Raw genomic sequence first — 20,007 nt, 5'->3', positions numbered from 1 at the left:
TTACCACTGATTTTTTTTTTTTTTTTATCTTGCAAACTAGTACAGCCACTATGGAGAACAGTGTGGAGATTCCTTAAAAAACTGGGAATAGAACTGCCATATGACCCAGCAATCCCACTGCTGGGCATATACACCGAGGAAACCAGAATTGAAAGAGATGCGTGTACCCCAATGTTCATCGCAGCACTGTTTACAATAGCCAGGACATGGAAGCAACCTAGATGTCCATCAGCAGACGAATGGATAAGGAAGCTGTGGTACATATACACAATAGAATATTACTCAGCCATTAAAAAAAATACATTTGAATCGGTTCTACTGAGATGGATGAAACTGGAGCCCATTATACAGAGTGAAGTAAGCCAGAAAGAAAAACAACAATACAGTATACTAATGTTACATGATTTCTTAACCTTGCTCCCACTTGCCTTCCTCTCTGGCACTTTCTAAATTGGCAGTGTCTCTACTGAAATAACTGCTGGACTGTAAACTGTGAAGGCAGAGAAGATGTCTGTGTTGTCCATCATTATTTTACTAGTGCCTGGTACTGCCCTGGTCATGATAGTCTCTTAATAATAATAATAAAAAAAAAGGCTGCTGAACTGAAAAAACAAAAGAGCCTTTGGGGCTGTAGCACTTTCTCAAATATTGTGTCCTCTGGAGGGGTAGGAAGTAGGTTTTTCTTACATACCAAGGAGTATAAATCATGGTAATAAAAATTAACTGACTACCGTTGGCTGCTGAGGGAATTATGGGAATCCTTTGGGCCCCTGCTGGGTGGACTCTTGGTGCCAAGTGGGCCTTATTGTGTCATTGGTTTGGATGAGAAAACACCCCAGTATCCTCTTCAGGGTGTGCTTTCAGGATTTCCTAAGAGTAGAGAAGGGTGCCACCTTGGTGCTTCTCTCTCAGGATTTGGCTTTGTGATTCTTCAGTGAGCTAGGCTCTTCCCAAAGTCAGGTGGACCGTCAGTGCTACTTCCAAGAGGAGCATGAGAGCATCAGAGATCGTGATGAGTCCCTTCACCTCCTGTCCTGTCCGCTCATTGGTAAACTGACTTTCCTCCAGGGGCCATTGGGAGTTACAAGGAAATGAGTGGGAAGTCAGTGCCTGGCATAGAATCATTGTTCTCTCAATGTTAGTTTTTGTTTTCCAAGTGTTTTGGAAGTAACTGTGTATAAACATGTAACTGCTTTTGAACCCACTGAGTAGCCTTCCAGGCCTGACCTCCATGGTCCTCCATGGTTAGTGACACCTCTTGTGTGCCAGGCATCATGCTGGGTGCAACAGCCTGGTGTCACCACGTTACTGGAGGGAACTTAGAACACTGAAGATAGTGTCTGTAATAAGCTGTTCTTCAGGTGTTCCTTGCTGCCCTTTCAGAGTCAGAACATGGACCTGAAAGGACAAGTGGTCTGATATGGGGTGGAAATTTTTGGTTATTCTTGATATTCTGAAGGTCATTAAAAGGTTAACAGTATGCTATTCATTCTTAACTAGAGAACTAGTCTCCAGTCTTACTTGCCTTGCATATTGTGGGAACTCAAATCAGTTCTTCATCAATGTAATTCATGAATGGATGTGTAGGGAGGTTAGCCCTTGCTTTGTCAAGGTATTTCTGGAAGAATCTCTTTGGACACAAGCAGCCAGGAGTCATAATTATTTTTACTGAATGAAAAGAAAAAACTTGCATAAGAACCACCAAAGTATTGCCTCACCTAAGGAAAAAGAGAAAAATACAAAAAATTATTCATTTTCTTTTTGCCATGCATTTTTCTGGCACTCCATGCTTAAAGAACTGCTAGGGCTTCTCTGGTAGCTCAGCTGGTAAAGAATCTGCCTGCAATGCAGGAGGCCCTGGTTCAATTCCTGGGCTGGGAAGTTCCCCTGGAGAAGGGATAGGCTACCCACTACAGTATTCTTGGGCTTCCCTGGTGGCTCAGACAGTAAACAATCCGCCTGCAATGTGGGAGACCTGAGTTCCATCCCTGGGTCGGGAAGGTCCCCTGGAGGAGGGGATGGCAACCCACTCCAGTACTCTTGCCTGTTGAATCCCCATGGTCAGAGGAGCCTGGCGGGCTCTAGTCTATGGGGTCGCAAAGAGTCTGATACGACTGAGCGACTAAGCATAGCACAGTGTGTTCTGTACAGCACAGTCAGTTACCAAAAACTGAATCCGAGTATGGCCTGTGGGGAGATACTGCTCAATACTTACAATGGATGAGGTCTAATTTGCATTAACATTTGGCAGTTGACCAGTGGGGTGTCTCAGCTTCTTCCTGTTGATACCCACTGACCCCCTTCACCTCCACACCTTTCCTAGGCAGGCAGAAAGACTTCCTGAGCCTCACAGCTACACTCTTACCTTAGTCTTTATAAAAATGTTATTAATTAATTTTTTATTGTAGTTGTGTTAGTTTCTGCTCTACAGCAACGTGAACCAGCTGTACATATCTTCTATTTGTCCCCACAGAGCACTGAGTCCCCTGTGTTTCACAGTAGGTTCTCACTCTTACCTTAATCTCAATTGTCATTTCTTCACAACCAAAGCTTCTCCATTAGTGGTGGACATAGCTTCAGATTTGGCAATTTTTTTTTGGTCCTTTCTTCTGAATACTCATTGCCAGAGACAAGGTACTCAGAGACTTCATTGAGGGGGTGGGATAATGAAAAAAGGCCCCTCAACGAAGAAGGAGATGCTCTCTCTCTCCTCCTAATTCCCACCCCCACCTTTCCCTCCCTCCCAATGTCTATCTGTCTCTTTTGTTCTTTACTTAACATTAATGTAGCGGAATGAATCATCTAATTTAATACTGGTGAAAAGAAAGTCATAAGCAGGAAGAGGGGGTGTGGAGAAGGGGAGAGAGGTGAGTAGGGTGGGAGAGTAGAAAGCCTACATCTGCTCCCAGTGGAAGACTGCCTGTGTGCGTGCATGCCAAGTCGCTTCAGTCGTGTCCGACTCTCTGTGATCCCATGGATTGTAGCCCGCCAGGCTCCTCTGTGCATGGGATACTCCAGGCAAGAAGACTGGAGTGGGTTGCCATGCCCTCCTCCAGGGCAGTGGAGGAATCCAGGCTGGAACTACTTCCCTTCGTTGCACTTCTTGGGAATCCACCTCCCAAAACCGTACAAAGCCCAGTCTGCATCCATTAGGATAAGCACAGAAGTGAGGGGGTGTCTGGGAGCCATGAGCTCCCAGGCCCTGCCCATGCTCTTGGGATCTGGGAATGATGCGTCTCAATAAACAGCCTATCGACCATGGAGAAATTAAATGAACCCTGTAGTCTCTCTTCCTGGCTTTCCCTCTCGCTGCATTATTACTGGGCTGTATTTGTTCCCTTTGCCTCATCTTCATCTAGAATCAATAGCCAGCAATGATTTCCCCTGACCAGTGTAAATTACACACAGGCATGATGAGGCGGTTCTGTGGCAACTGGGCCGGGCAGTTCCCAGGCGTCCGTCCCGAGGCACGTTCATCACACCAACCCTCTTGGGGCCTGTGGACTGGGTAATGTGACCCCAGGGCCTGGGAAATGGTGGTGTGTGTGCTATTTAGAAGGGAGTCAGAGCTTTGTCTCTCCAGGCCTGCAGAATTCTGGAGTGACCATGGGAAGAAAAATCACACCAGAAACAGATGTTCGTGTTGCCTTACGACAGAAGAGAAGCAATTTCTTCTTTGCTTTCACGTGCTCTTCCTTTTTATAAAAAAAATATTTATTTTTATTTATTTATTTGGCTGCACCAGGTCTTAGTTCCAGCATGTGGAATCTTCTCGTCGGGACATGTGGGATCTAGTACCCTGACCAGGGATTGAGCCTGTGCCCCCTGCATTGGGAGCACAGAATCTTAACCACTGGACCATCAGGGAAGTCCCTGAATTTGAGCATTTGAATGTGGCACTAGTGGTAAAGGACCACCTGCTAATGCAGGAGATATAAGAGATGTGTATTCAATCCTTGGGTTGGGAAGATTCCTTGGAGGAGTGTGAGGAAGCCCACTCCAGTATTCTTGCCTGGAGAATCCCATGGACAGAGGAGTCTGGCAGGCTATAGTCCATGGGTTGCAAAGAGTTGGACATGACTGAAGTGACTTAGCATGCACGCACCTGGCAATGTTAAAAGCCTATCATGTAAGTCCTTCCAAGTCCTTTCCTTGTTTAAAAGCCCCAGAACAAGTTGCTGGCTCTTAGAATTTGAGGTTTCAATTAGCCTGCGGGCTTCCTCTAATGGGGCCACTCTGAGTGTGCAAACCTAGCCTTCTCCCTCTCTTATTTTACCTACTTGGCCTAGGAGGGAAGAGACAAGGAGTAGATTTTGGTCTATGGTGCTCGTGGAGTATTTCCAGATGCTAAGTGTATAATCCCTTTGGTTCTGCTGTACCTGCCAGTGGAGCAGAACAACCGTGTGCTACAGTATTGAACAGAGAGTCAAACAAAAGTGTGACATGGTGCTGCGCTTGCGGAGGACACAATGCCATTACGTTTTTTCCCCCTTTGTGTGTAGCTTTAAAGACTTTTGAATGGAAAGATAATTGAGGGGAAAAGGGAAAGATGATTTGGTGGATCAAAGAAATATCTATTAATGGTGTATTTCACTGGTTCTAATGAAAGGAGATTTTCTGAAAATTGTTGGTCAGTGACTAGAGTCATGTTGACCCGGGAGACAAAGGTGAGCTCTCACCCAGGAGGGGCGGTTGGAAAATTGAACTCAGTGATCCACTGTCTTCTCTCTCACCACAAAGTGGTGTCAGCTTGTTTGGGGTCTGCTTTCTCAATAGTGGGAGGTGATGGACCGCATGCAAAGATAAATAGGAGAAGGAATTCCTGGTGGTCCAGTGGTTAAGACTCTGCCTTTCAATGCAGGGGGCACAGGTTTGATCCCTGGTTGGGGAACTAAGATCCCACACGCTGAGCAGTGTGGCCAAAAATAAAAAAATAAATAAATTGTTGTTGGAGCCTGACGAGCTGTAGTCCATGGGGTTGTAAAGAGCTGGACACCACTTAGTGACTGAGCGATGACAGCAACAACAAAGGGACAGCGGGCGTTACACGTTTGCAACTCTCTGCACCACAGAGCTGCACTGGTATCTTGGTGTCTTTACTGGTCTGTGTTTGCTGGGTTTTTTTTTGTTTTTGTTTTTTCCACTGTGTTTCTCACAGTTCTCCTCAGTGTGGGACTCAAGTTTGTGGTTCAGTTTAGAGAGTGCCTAGAATATTTCAAAAGTGTTATAGAAAGTCATCAAGCATTTTGTTTTTCCTGGAAAACAATTTTATTTAAACTCATGATTTCCATTTGCAATATCATCATCTTTTACATCATACATTTATATTTTAATTTATTTAACAGAAGTTTTCGGAGTCCTTTATCATTTTTGTCCCGATCTTGAGAACTGCTAATTGATTGTGAGTGTGGCTTGAGGGCAGGGATTTAACAAATGTTTCCGGGAAGTGAAAATTGAGCCGAATTCAATGTGAAATACATTGATATTACTAAGTTCTCAAGCAAGTAGTGAACATGGTAAATGTGGAGTTAAAGTACCAACTGTACCATGTAAATAATGTTTGTGTTTGTTCTTTGATGGGAGTGAGGATGAAATTACCTATGTAAAATTCTTTGGAAGACTTAGGTTGTGTTTTAAAAATTCTGTTTGGGGACTTCCCAGGTGGTTCAGCAGTTAGGATTCCGTGCTTTCCCTGAAGCGGGCCTGAGTTCAATCCCTGATCAGGGAACTAAGATCCCACATGCCAGATGACACAGCCAGAAATTAAAAATAAGTAAAGAAAATTAAAAATTCTGTTTGTATTTTAAACTTAGGGAAATTCACCCTCCCATACTTTAGCCTACACCTTAGTGAACATAAAACTGACAACTCACAGTGTTGATCCAATTAGTATTCAATTATATTTCCCAGATAAACAGCTGGAGGCCATCACTTCAGTGACAAATGTGTTTGATTTGACTTAATCACCACCACAAGGCACATCATTTTCCAACATTTTGCTGTAGTATCATTTTAATAAATAAAGTGATTCACCCTAGAAGGAGAGAGAAAAAGAATGAAAACGCTGAGAGACACAAAGGGAGGATTAAGCTAGCATGGAGTTAGAAAGATATCTGTGCCTTTAAAAATTCCTACTTTCATTGAACCCATAACCTTGATACAGAAAAGTGCACAGATTTTAAGGGTATACTGTACAATGAACTATCACAATTTGATCATATCCAGGCCAAGAACTAGAACATACAACAATAATGCAGAACCACACTTACATACCCTCAGTAAGCCTTCCTCCCCCAAAGTAACCAATATCACTTATATTTCTCATTGTTTTTAAGGATGTTGGCCACTGTCATTCTGGAAGTTTCTCAACCAGAGTCTTCTGGGGAAGTCCTTGGTATGCTTGTTGACTAGAGTTTCCATGAGTCAGGCCTAGATTTGAACAGTGTCCCAAAGTTGAATAGTGGCTGGCAGGAGAGCAGAAGTGGAGGGTGGATGGTGAACTAAGGGTTTTGATGCAACTGAAATCGTGCAACTCAGGTTGCGACTTGAACCCATGTGCTAGGACTCGAATCCGGCCCAAACCCATGATCTTCCAACTGAGATCACACACCTATTTTCAGCACTTAATGAAGCTCAGGTTCTTGATGTCTCATTGCAGAAAGAATTCAGGGAGACAAGGTGGTAGGTAAGAAATGGATTCCTTTAGAGAGAAACACACTCCACAGACAGCGTGTGGGCCATCTCAGAAGGCAGGAGCGACTTCAAAATAAGGCATGGTTAGTTTTTATGGACTGAGTAATTTCCTAAGCCAATGAGTGGAAAGATTATTCCAGCTATTTTGGGGGAGGGGCAGAGATTTCCAGGAATTGGGCCATCACCCACTTTTTGGCCTTTGATGGTCAGCCTTGAAACTGTTGTGTTGATGGATGTGTCATTTAGCTTGCTGATTTATTACGATGAACATGTACTGAGGCTCAAGGTCTAGTGGAAGTTTACTTGTTAGCCATCTTGGACCTATTTGGTTCTAATCAGTTTATGTCACGTCCTCGGGCTGTGGCATTCTTTCAAAGTTTATTCCTTGTTCTCTTTCTTCCTGTTCCCAAACAACCATCCTTCCCCCTCCCTGTCCTGAGAAGCCAGAATGCTCTCTTGCCATGCTACTTAACCTCTTCAGCATGAACACAGGCAGACACCTGGTCTACTTCTCTGGGTTACTGTGAAGCTCTAATGACATAATGGGTACGAAAACACGTTGAGCAGGATAAAGTACTATTCAATTATTGCATCCCTTGACCAGTGTGATGGAGAGACATCGATTGCAGAGGGAGTTATTTTGAACAAGAGGAAGACAAGTACACATATTTCTAAACCAAAAAAGGCACTGATCATAATGGTTTTAAATGGCCCTAAATGTTTCTCTTAATTTGGAGATGCACCATTAGCTTAACTCTGTAGCCATAGCTGCAGGAAAGCCAGAGTCATGTAGTGACATCCATATCTTAGAACCATAAACCCGGTCACTTATAAACAACAGATATTTATTTCTCACAGTGCTGGAGACTGGGAAGTCCACGATCAAGGCACTGGCAGATTTGGTGTCTGGTGAGAGTCTGCTTCCTCATTCTTAGTCATCTTCTTACAACCTCCTCATGTGGTGGGCAGCCTCGGGGGTTTCTTTCATAAGGACATTAATCCCATTTATGGTGGCTTTGCCCTCATGATCGAATCACCTGCCAGAGGCCTCACATCCCCAAACCATCACACTGGGGATGTGTTTTAAGATATGAATTTGGGGGAGATACAGTCAGTCTATAACACTCTGTATGATCTCATTGACTTTATTTTTATTATTACTTCTTTTTTACAATCCTATGTTGTTCTAACTGACTTTAACCTGTTGTGTATATGATCTTATTTTCCTAATTGCATTCAATTTATCAGAAATGTGAACTGTTGGTTATTAATGACTATTGGTCTGATTATGAACACATTATCAGAGTATTGGGAAAAAAATCAAGATATGTAACCTACTAATAGAGAACTATTTTTACCTGAAAAGGAGGCATATTCTAATATTTATGATGTGAAATAATGGCCCAACGGTGCTTTGGTTAGGTTTCTGGCAACTTGTGGAACATAGGTAGTGTATAGGCACCATGTTAGCTCTTGGCATTATAATGGTGAACAAAACAGTTATGCTCCTTTCCTGGTGACATTTCAAACTTCTTAGCATGTTTTGCTATCTTTCTTTTTAAACAAATAAACTTATTTATTTATTAGATTGCACCAGGTCTTAGTTGCAGCACGTGGGATCTTTGATCTTAGTTGTGGCATGTGGAATCTAATTCCCTGACCAGGGATTGAACCCGGGCCCCTGGCATTGGGAACACAGAGTTTTAGCCACTGGACCATCTGGGAAGTCCCTCTTGACTTATCCTTGACAGAGGAAGACATAATTTATCGTGGTTCCTACTAATGGCTGGGTTTCTGCATTGCGTGTTAGGTTCACTTATGCACTGGGTCCGACGTGCTTCTCAGATTCAGTGAACAAAGCTCCAAAGACCATTCCACAGTGTGGAGCAAGTTGACTCTAAGGAGGTTCTGCTGGTCGAGATGGGACCTTTCATTCCCACAGCCCAAGGTTCTAACAGGTGTAGGAAGTGAAACCCTACCTTCAGCTCTCAGGATGCATGGCTCCAATAGCTCTTCCTGGGTACCTCTCTCTCTGGGAATTGATCTTCCAGAGGACATCTTTCTCCTGTTCTTCCACTAGCCCAACCCATTTCCTGGGACCACTTATTTTCTGGGAGTGACTGGTTCTGACTGAATGTTTTATTTATTTATTTATAATGTTGAAGTTTTTTTAAATTTCCAAATGTAGAGTTTCAGTTAACATCAGAGTGTTATTTTATGAATTGTATAGCATTTAGAGTTTGCAAAGTCCTTTCACAGTCAACAACAAAGAAAAGATACTCTCTGCACTAGATGGTACTGGGAAAACTGGACAGCTACATGTAACATCATACAAAAAATAAAATACTTATACAAAAATAAACCCCAAATGGCTTAAAGACATAAATGTAAAGCTGGAAACTGACTGAATGAATATTTTAATGAGCCCTCGATTTGGGCGAGGTGAAGTAGAGCTTGGAGGAAGAGGAATTGCACTCGGATGGCCTCAAAACCCATCATTCTTGCAGGAGAGGGTATATCTCTCAGGTTTCTGATGATACATACCTGGAACCAGAGAGCAAATATGAGCAAACGAAGGAATGATATGTGTCTGCTTTCAGCTCACGAGGCATCAAATTGTGTTTTTTTTTTCTTCCAGTTCCATTGCTTCATAAAGGACAATCTTCCCAATTATATCCAGAATTAGGTTGACCACCGGTCCTGTTTTCTTATGGAGTTGTGAATTTTAATTTTTTTCTGTGTTTTAAGAGGCATTTTAATTAAAAACTGTGAAAGACTGTTTCAGGGCTGCTCAGTAGATGTTATTTAAAACTAGAAGCTGAATACAGCCAACTTCTGCTTCATATATTTTTTTTTTTAATAAATTTATTTATTTTAGTTGGGGGCTAATTACTTTACAATATTGTAATAGTTTTTGCCATACATTGACATGAATCAGCCATGGGTTTACATGTGTTCCCCTTCCTGGACCCCCCACCCACCTCCCTCCCCATCCCATCCCTCTGGGTCATCCCATTGCCCCGGCCCTGAGCCCTTGTCTCATGCATCGAACATGGAATGGTGTTCTGTTTCACATATGATAATATACATGTTTCAATGCTATTCTCCCAGAACGTCCCACCCTCACCTTCTCCCTCAGAGTCCATAAAATTGTTCCATGCATCTGTGTCTCTTATTCTGACTCGCATATAGGGTTATCGTTACCATCTTTCAAATTACATATATATGCATTAGTATACTGTATTGTTGTTTTTCTTTCTGGCTTACTTCACTCTGTATAATGGGCTCCAGTTTCATCCATCTCAGTAGAACCGATTCAAATGTATTTTTTTTAATGGCTGAGTAATATTCTATTGTGTATATGTACCACAGCTTCCTTATCCATTCGTCTGCTGATGGACATCTAAGTTGCTTCCATGTCCTGGCTATTGTAAACAGTGCTGCGGTGAACATTGGGGTACACGTGTCTCTTTCAATTCTGGTTTCCTCGGTGTATATGCCCAGCAGTGGGATTGCTGGGTCATATGGCAGTTCTATTCCCAGTTTTTTAAGGAATCTCCACACTGTTCTCCATAGTGGCTGTACTAGTTTGCATTCCCACCAACAGTGTAAGAGGGTTCCCTTTTCTCCACACCCTCTTCAGCATTTATTGCTGCTTCATATTATAATCATATTTATCCTTTTCTCCTTCAACCTCAACCTGTCTTTTTTTCTACTTAATGAAGTTCTTTGTTTTCTCTCATCACAAATGTTATTTCTGTTAAATACTTTGAGCTTTTCTATTTCTATTTAAGTACAATTGGAAGGCAGCTTTATTCTACCAGTCTAATACTATCTCACAATTAACCCTATTTATCTAAATCAAATTGTGTTCTTTTTCTATTCTTGATATATTTGAACATACAACTCCCCCTTTGAACTCTAATTTTGTCTTATTTATTTATTTTTAATTTTTGGCCGTGCCACGCAACGTGTGGGGTCTTAGTTCCCCGACCAGGGACTGAACCCACATCCCCTGCAGTAGAAGCATGGAGTCTTAACCACTGGACCACTAGGGAAATCCTTTTATGTTTGTTCAAACATCACTTTGTCAGCAGATTCTTTCCTAACCACCCTGCTAAAGTAACACTCAATCACCCAATTCTTTGACCTCACTTTGTGTTTCTTTGGAGCACTTGACACACTTCATATTTATTAGTTTATACATTTACTGTCTGTCCTCCCCATTATTGTGTTCACTGCTGTATCTCGTGCTTAGAACAGCTCCAGGCCCAACCCAGGTTTGATGAATGTCTAAATGAATGGTTCTTAATTTATTAGGTTTGCACTTGTCCATTTCATCAAGTATCTTCACTCTGGTTAGGAATTTCAAGCTGTTTTTCTGCTATAGAACATTCTCTGTAAACAAAGTCTTATGAGGAACATTAATGTACAAAATTGATATGATTGGAGTCACTTGATTGAAAGAAGGGCTGGAGCTGAGATAGGGAAAGCTCCCCTCTCCGAGCTCCTCATGGCAGCCCCTGAGTGTGTTTAAAAACTATCAATATAGGTTATCTCCCTCAATCCCCTTAACTACTAAAGAAGGAAGATATAATTATCCTATATCTTAGATGAAGTAAATAATGAGATGGAGTAAGTGAGCCAAGATGGCATCATGAAATGAATAAGCTATATGGTGTAGACTTAAAAAATATTCACAACCTAAAAGTAGAGTGTTACTTTTAAAATTTATTTTTAATTGGAGGGTTATTGCTTTACAATGTTGTATTAGTTTCTGCCATACTACAACATGAATCAGCCATAAGTATACATATACCCTCCCTCTTAAACCTCCCTCCCACTCCCCCACCCCATCCCACCCTTCTAGGTTGTCACAGAGGACTGGCTGAGCTCCCTGTGTTAGAGAGTTATGTTTTACTCAGAGGGAATTTTTAGGACTTCAAGCCCAGGAGACAGCATCTCAAGCAACCCCAAGAGAACTGCTCCCTGCTCCAAGAACCAAGGGCAGGGGAGCCAGGTTATATAAACATTTTTCAATAAAATCATTTTATGACAGGATTCATCATGGTGGAAATATCACTGGACTGCTTTTATGTTTTTCAGATATATTTATATACAAAACTTAGAGAAATCTTCGCATTTGGTAAAACAGCATAGGTTAGAAAAGTTTTCATTTGCCAGTGGCATTTGACTTTTAATGAAAATAGTGAATTATTGTTTTAAAGTACTTATTTATAGTTGTATAGACAATATGTAAGTTTTTATGGGTGATGTTAGTGATAGTATATCAGACCTGAGTTCATTAAATAGTTGGCTGATCAAAGGAATGTTTTTATATTATGTGTATATAATAGCATTATTATATGTTTCTAGGCATATGAGATATAATTTATGCATGTTTTATAAAATATTAACTATGCAGAGAGTGAAAATTTTGCCTAATTTTCAGACTATCTGAGTAAATAATTGGGCAGTTAAGGGATTTTTTTAGATGGTGGTTAATAAAATAGAATATGTAGTCCTTTGCTCTAAACATTTAGCCCATGATTTGCAGGGATGTTTTTACATACATATCTATGTATACATATAAACACATATGAATACATGCTCATATGTGTGTATAAAACTAGTGATACTAAAAGTCATAGAACGGAAATATTTTGGGGGCCAGTTATCATTTGGCTTTAGTCTTAGGTTCTTTGGGTTGTTTGAGGGCAGATGATGTAGGAAGCTTTAGCTTATGAGCTTTATTTATTGCTGGAGAATATTGTGAGGCTGCTAGATATGTGGTAGACAAATGTTAGTTTTATAAAATGACATCTACATATGATTTGCCTGGTAGGCATGTATTTTGTGTAACTTCCCTGGTGGCTCAGACGGTAAAGCATCTGCCTACAATGTGGGAGACCCGGTTTCAATCCCTGGGTCGGGAAGATCCCCTGGAGAAGGAAATGGCAACCCACTCCAATATTCTTGCCTGGAAAATCCCATGGTCAGAGAAGCCTGGTGGGCTACAGTCCATGGGGTCGCAAAGAGTCGGACACGACTGAGCGACTTCACTTTCACTTTTCAATAAACAGTAGGTAGTTGGAACATCAAAAGATGATTTTCAATTAAAGAAAACCAGAAATCTCAAGGAATTTAGGGCTTTTCTACGTGTGGGAAAATGCAAGACTCTGGGATCACTGAAATCATTTCTTTGATATGCACCTCAGCTATCTGGGGCCAGTATCTTGTGTTCTCACACCCTGAGCTTCCTCAGGGCTCACCATAGGGAGTGGATGCAGTCTGATGGCTGCCAGATGGCAGGTATTCATTCTTTCCTTCCCAAGTTTCCTCAGGGCTCACTGGCTCACATTGGAGGGCTGCAGTTGCTGATGACTGTGAGAGCCATGTTTACTGATATGGCAGGAAATATTCCATTTATGAATGGGCACAAAGTGACAAAGTCAGCCAGACACCAACTCAAGTCAGCTAGCTGACACAGCCACTTGTCAAAAACTCATTCTCAGAGATGATACACATCACTTCCACACACACTCTATTGGCAAAAACAAGCCCCATGAAAGACCCTGAATGCAAGGAAGCTGGTAAAGATCAAATCCTGACATAGGACCTGCCAGCTGTGAAAAGGAGACCAAATTTCTGTATATAGATAGATATCTGTAACATCCCCTCTCCCATTCCCCCTAAAAGGTCTTCATCACAGTCTATAATGCTTGTTGAACTTCTGAGAGGTTGCATTCTTTGGAGACAGCTTGAAATTCTGTGACTGGAGTCCAGTGGGAAAATCATACTGTCCAAGAGGCCAAGGAACAAGGCAATAGCTGACATCTGGCTGATACATCTGTGCAGGACACACCCCCTCAGGCACATTTGTGTGTGCATGTTCATAGCGGCTTCTCCAAATGTGCCCAAACTAGACTTCAGAGTCTGGCAATTTCTCCAAATGGTTCACTGGACCAGCCCTCCTGGTTTCCATATACATGAGTTGCCATGTGCTTGTGCAGGAGATTTGGGTTGTAATTTTGACAAACGGAGAGAAAAAGTGTAATTTTCTCCTCTGAAGAAATGGGTACACAGGAGACTAAAGATGAAGGTGATTTGAGAACTGGCTCTACCAGGCTGTGTGGACACATTTCTAACTCTTTGAAAGAGAGTACATGGGACAAGAAGCTGAAGACTTTGTTCCCGTAAAAGTTATGTTTCATAAATACATGAGAGGATTGTACTTCCTGGATCTGTTTTATTTTTATTTGTTTATTTTAAAGAAAACAGACTTTTTTTAAGTGTTTATTTTTATTTATTTTTATTTTTGGCTGCACCTTGAGGCGTGCAGGATCTTAGTTCCCCAACCAGGGATGGAACCCATGTCCCCAGCACTGGGCGTGCAGAGCCTTAGCCACTGGACTGCCAGGAAAGTTTCCAAATCCTTTTTATTTGAGTGGAGCCAAGTGACTAGTTTTGGCTAGTGAACTGAGAGTTGAAACTATGTGTATCTGTTTTAGGCTGAGCATTTAATTCCTAGTGAAGTCTCCCCCAGGCCCTCTTCCCTTCTGCCGTGGTAACATGCAAATATTCAGATGGTGGCTCTTCCGTTTGCTTGGGCTCTTACCTGATGATAATGAACAGGGCACCATTATTGGTCTGCAATGGATGTGCTGGAAGGGAGCAATCAAGCTTTATTGTTTGGGTCTCTGGGATTTGGTGGTTGTCATTGCAGCATAAACTAACCTCACTTGACTGATAGATACAAAGGTCCTTGTGAGACTGTAGGAGAAAAATGTGTCACAGAAACAGGCAAAGTATAACACACGGTAGACAAGTGAGCATTCCTTCTTTTTCACACCAGAGCATAGCAACAGCACCAGCTCTGCAGCTGCTGTAAAACAGCATCAGGGTCTACCTTACCTAGCAGAATGGAAAGAAAATCATACCCTTGGGGATCAAGAAATCAGTAAAACAACCATCTTTGAGGTTTGTTTCACCAGCTAACATTGCCCTAAGATAGGACTTTATACCACATGCAACTCAGCTAATGATCTAAGACTCCTACTTAGATACTCTCCCCCCCCACCCCGAAGTCTATCTCTGGCAAAGTTGCTCATGTCCTCATCCCTATTCTTTCCCAAATAATGCACAGTTTTAGGTTTGTCTTCGTTTCCCCAGGATTATAACTCTCTAATATGCATCTTACTTTTCTGACCACTCTGTTAAGCAGAGCTATTCTATCACAGATTGTGACCCTGAACTATATTCCCATCCTCAAGAAGGAAGTAGAAAAAATCTCCATTTAACAGAATCCGTTCTGCAAATATGGATCTCCTTTAGAAGGCAGAAGGAGAAGAGAGTGGGTGGCAGATGATGAGATGGTTGGATGGCATCACTGACTCAGACATGAATCTGAACAAGCTCTGGGAGACAGTGGAGGACAGAGGAGCCTGGTGTGCTGCAGTCCATAGGGTGGCAAAGAGTTGGACACAACTTAGCAACAGAACAACAACAACATTCTGCAAAGAGTGTTGAGAAACTATTTCTAATTCCTCGAACTTATCTTTTGGGTTTTAAACTCTGTCCTAAGTGGGTCACCAACTGTTTCTCCCTAACACATGGCCAGCTGATCCCAAGGGGATTCCTGGTGAACATTTCATGTTCCCCATGTTACACAGATGCATCGTGGGGCAATAGACACAGCACCAACCAGGGGACTGGAGACCTGAGTACTAGTCCTGGCTTAGCCTCTTAGCAGCTGTATGCCTCTAGATAGATGATTTCACTTCTCTGTATGTCAGTTTACAAACCTTGGACCAAGAAGGCATCTGAAAGAACCAACGGTACTGTTTCCATTCCTGCGATTCTAGTTCTTCACCAGCTCTATGCCTGGTGGTGTGGAGTAGATTTTCCATCATCGTGCTTTCCAACAAAGCAAATGGATTTCAAACCAGACTGAAACTCAAGATGCTGACTCATAGAATGATATTATTTTGATGCATATCAGTTTCTGTAAGAGACATTTATATGAACCCTTTTATTTAAGTCCCAAGTGTTTTTTTTTCAGGTGTGTTGGACAAATAAAACTCTTGCAGGAAGGGGGACCCCTTCCAGGGCCTGAGAGTGGGCTCTTGTCTTACACTTGGAAATGAATTATCTGAGGAGACACATGTGCTGACAAACCAGGAGACTTTACTGGGGAGGGACACCCGGGTGAAGAGCAGAGGGCAAGAGAACCCAGGAGGACTGCTCTGCCACATGGTTTGCAGTCTCTGGATTTACAGTGTTGGGATTAGTTTCCGGATTGTCTCTGTCCAATCATTCTGACTCAGGGTCCTTCCTGGTGGTGCTTGCATCACTCAGCCAAAATGGATTCCAGTGAGGAGGATTCTGGGACGTTGGTAGGACATATGGACTGGCTTCTCCTGTCTCCTTTTGACCTTTCCTGAATTCTTCTGGTTGGTGGTGGCTTGTTAATTCTGTGTTTCTTACCGTTAATTCTGTGTTTCTTACCAGAATCTCCTGCCCTAAAATAACTCATGCAAATGGTTACTCTGTTGCCTCACCAGGGTGGGCAGTTTCAATCCATGTTTCCTCTAACAAGACTTATAAACCCTGTCTTTATTCTCTCTCTCTCACACACACAGCATAAGCCCATCAGCCCTTAGTATCAAAAAAGCAGCTTGGCTGCCTTGAAGCTTTTCTTGATTTAGAGATGCTTCTGGTGAGTGACAGATAAACTGATACTGAATGAGGCTTTCTGAGATAGTAGAATGCATGAAGTTTGAAAAGAAATCTTAAGGGATGAAAACCTTCTCAGGAAATTTTTAAGGAAAAGTTGCCATCTCATCTGGGCTGCGTGCTGCTGCCTATGGGGGACACTGCAGGGGAAGGATCTCAAAGACACTGGAGAGAGAGCCTCCTGAGCACGGCTGGCATCAGTGAGACACCCACAGCTGAAACCTCATTTCACAGCTAGATGAAAATTAAACATAAAAGACTCTTCCTGCTCCATAGAAATGGAAGTATTTGCTGTTTTGAGTTGAGAAGTGCTACCTCTAGTCAATGAATCGCTAGCTTCCAGCCCCACCTTGCTTCTGAATAAGAGTCCATGAATTTAGACACATTTGCTCATCATTGAAAGTAATTGCTCATTACATCTCAGAGAGTTTGCAAGACTCTCCGGAGTCTCAAAGCAACATGACTTCAGGAAGACCCTTCCCCACTGGAATTCCGACCCTTTGCATGGAATCACTGACTCCAGTTATCTGCTCTGTGACCCTGGAGCAGCATCTCTGAAAATCACATTTGGCTTTGTTGTTGTTTAGTTGCTAAGCTGTGTCTGACTCTTCTGCGAACCCATGGACTGTAGTCTGCCAGGGTTCTCTGTCAGTCTCTGCCAAACTGGGGCTAGAGGGGGACTGCAAAGGGGAGGAGGAAGTTGAGGACTGCCCCTTCCTGCGGGCTTCCGGTGGACTTCCTATTCTTGTCAGGGTCACCCAAGCAGAAGCGGTTCTTTCTGATAGTATTACAGTGACTAAAGGTCTGCAGTCAAACCTTCAGATAACTACAGGCTCACTTCTTGGCTGCAGTCTCATGAGAGGACCGTAAGCCAGAGTCACTCATCTGAGCTGCAGTGAAATTCCTGCCACAGGGTAACTGTGTGAGATAATTCAGGTTTCTTATTATTTTGTGCCACTTGGCTTTGGGGAGTTTGTTACACAGCAGTAGATAACTGTTACCTTTAGTATGTGTTAGATACAGTCCTGAGTTTGAGGGTATAAAAGTGGATAATGCAGACAAGTTTCCCTTGTATGTTCTTTGTTGCTTTTACCTTGCTGCTTTTAATATTCTCTTTTTATCTCTAATTTTTGCCATGTTGGTTGCAGTGTGTCTTGGTGTGTTCCTTTTTGAGGTGATCCTGTGTGCAACTCTGCACTTTCTGAACTTGAATGACTGTTCCCTTTCCCAGGTTAGAGAAGTCTTCAATTATTATGTCTTCAAACATGCTTTCGCCCCTTTCTCTCTTCTCCTTCTGGGATCCTTATAATACAAATAATAGTGTGCTTGATATTGTTCCAGAGGTCTCTTAAACTGTCCTAGTGTCTTTTCATTCTTTTTTCTTTTTTCCATTCGATGGCAGTGATTATTGTTCCTTGTTTATGTTTTTAGTTGTGTAAGATCTCTTCTGGCAGGTTTTGGTCTTTTTCATGGATAGTTGTTCTGCAGATAGTTGTGATTTTGCTGTGTTTGTGAGAGGAGGTGAGCTCAGGGTCTTTCTTAGCCAATCTAAACAAAATATTTTAAAAAAGGAAAAAATGATCACTGGTAGTTATAACAGTTTTTAGCTTTAAATTAAATTCTGTTCCAGTTAGTCTCTGTGCACATATTTGATATACTCATAACTGGAGTATACACATAAATGTAAATTCTTCATTTTTTAATTAATGCTTTCCTGGAAAATTTCTGTAATGTGACATGTTCTTCATAGTTATTTTTGTGGCTATACAATGTCAATGAACAATTAATCAGTTGATCTAAGAAAGAAATAGAAAGTTTTATTTGAGGAAGATTGAAGATTATAATCTGCGAACAGCATCTCAGAAAGTTCTGAGAACTGTTCTGCCTACTAGAAATCAAAACACAGTTACATAAGTTTTTTTTTGGAGACAGAAGGCTGTACATTAAATGATATATAATGTGGTGGGTCATTGTGACTCCTTATAAGATCAAGAGGGAACATTATATTTTAAGGATTTGTCTTGTTGATGCTAGGAGAATGTTGCTCATTATGGCTGAGCAGGTATTTCCATAGATGAGAAGGTCTGGTCAATGCCTAGTGCACACTCACAATATACAGCAGAGGGAAGAGAGGAGGCCAACGGGCAGAGAAAATTTTTTATGTTTAAATTTTTCTCTTCTTGCCTAAAACATGTTTTATTTCATAATAATATATCATGAAGCTAATTTCTTGTACCTTACTTAGCTATTCCCACATTACTGGATAAATTGTTTGCAGTTTCTCAATATTGAGCATAATTCTGAGATCTTTATTCTACTGCATGTAGTTTTTTGCTTCTTTTAAATTATTTCTTTTTTTAAAAGTTTTATTTGTTTATTTTTGGCTGCCTTGGATCTTCTTTGCTGCATGCAGGCTTCCTCTAGTTGTGACAACCAGGGTTTACTCTCTAGTTGCACTGCCCGGGCTTCTCATCGCGGTGTTTTCTCCTGTTGCAGAGCACAGGCTCTAGGGCATCCCTGTTTGAGTAGTTGTGGCACACAGGTTCAGTAGGTGAGGTTCGTGGGCTTAGTTGCTCGAGGTATGTGGAATCTTCCCGGACCAGGGATCGAACTTGTGTCCCCAGTATTGGTAGGTGAATTCTCAACCGCTGGACCATCAGGGAAGTCCTAAATTATTTCTTTATAACAAATCCCTCAAGTGGAATTACTGGGTTAAAAGGTGTATTTGTTTGTATTACACTTAATGCATCTTGTCTTGTTTTCCAGTGTAATTGTCAATGTAAAACGCTATCAGCTTGAATGTTTTTGTTTCACATAATTGCACTAAAATTTTTTTCTTTCCTTCCTTCCTTCCCTCCCAGCTCCTCCTTCACCTCCTCCTTCTTCTCCCCCTGGTACTTCCTTTCAATTCCATGGAGGGTAAAACAACACCTCCTTGTTGTTTTGATGACCATGTCCCATATCTCACCCCTCCTTCAGAAATGTTCTTGACTTTGAGTCTAGTGCAAAGAGGAGGACATCATGAGGAAGCAACAAACAAGTGGCAGTTGGGAAGATTAGCGGGGTTCAAGCAAACTGTGTGGGGTCCCAGAGGCTTTGAGGACCAGTTAGCAACCTAAAGGCTGGCCAATCGCAGCCCTTATTGGAGACTGGCCCATCCTGGATTCCCCTCCAGAGCCAGGCCTCTCGAGCCACCCCGCACCCTCCCTACAAGAAAAGGAAATAGGAAAGAGAGACAGGGCTTCTTTCTTTCAATACCTGATTTTCATTAGGTTTGAAGCAGTTCTTTGTTGTGGTTTAAACTGGTTCTTTTGTTCGGCCTGAAACCTGCCACGCTCACCGCTGTGCAGGACAAGAGGGGCCCAGGGCCGCAGAAAGTTAGACCTGTGGGATCCTTGCTCCAGGACTGGTGTGAATGAAGGATTGGGTGACAGGTGATTAACCAGCTGCAGGGCTTGCCCCTCCCTCTGGATGGTGGGGGAGAGCAGAGCTCTGCCCCCGTGTAAATCTAATCAGGAGGGCTGAGAGGATGGGGGTGGGGGTGGGGCTCTAAGCTCAGCCTTGCTGTCAGGGAGACCC

At 42.2% G+C, this 20,007-nt stretch overlaps 1 long non-coding RNA gene across 9 annotated transcripts in view; it reads left to right on the top strand.

Annotated features, from left to right (window-relative positions):
• LOC145532588 (uncharacterized) overlaps nucleotides 1–20,007 on the top strand; it is a 623,961-nt gene that overhangs the window by 192,536 nt on the left and 411,418 nt on the right. The window contains exon 1 of one of the 9 annotated variants that reach the window (XR_014073388.1): nucleotides 17,199–17,342. The exons of the other annotated variants lie outside the window; for them this stretch is intronic. This is a non-coding gene — a long non-coding RNA (uncharacterized LOC145532588). Of the gene's footprint in view, nucleotides 1–17,198; nucleotides 17,343–20,007 lie in introns of those variants that run through there. 9 annotated transcript variants of the gene reach the window in all.

Source organism: Giraffa tippelskirchi, chromosome 13 (genome assembly GCF_054371585.1).
Source record: "Giraffa tippelskirchi isolate mGirTip1 chromosome 13, T2T-mGirTip1v1.2.pri, whole genome shotgun sequence".
Taxonomy (NCBI): domain Eukaryota; kingdom Metazoa; phylum Chordata; class Mammalia; order Artiodactyla; family Giraffidae; genus Giraffa; species Giraffa tippelskirchi.
Note: the sequence above shows the minus strand (reverse complement) of the source record. Positions and strands in the feature narration are given on the sequence as shown.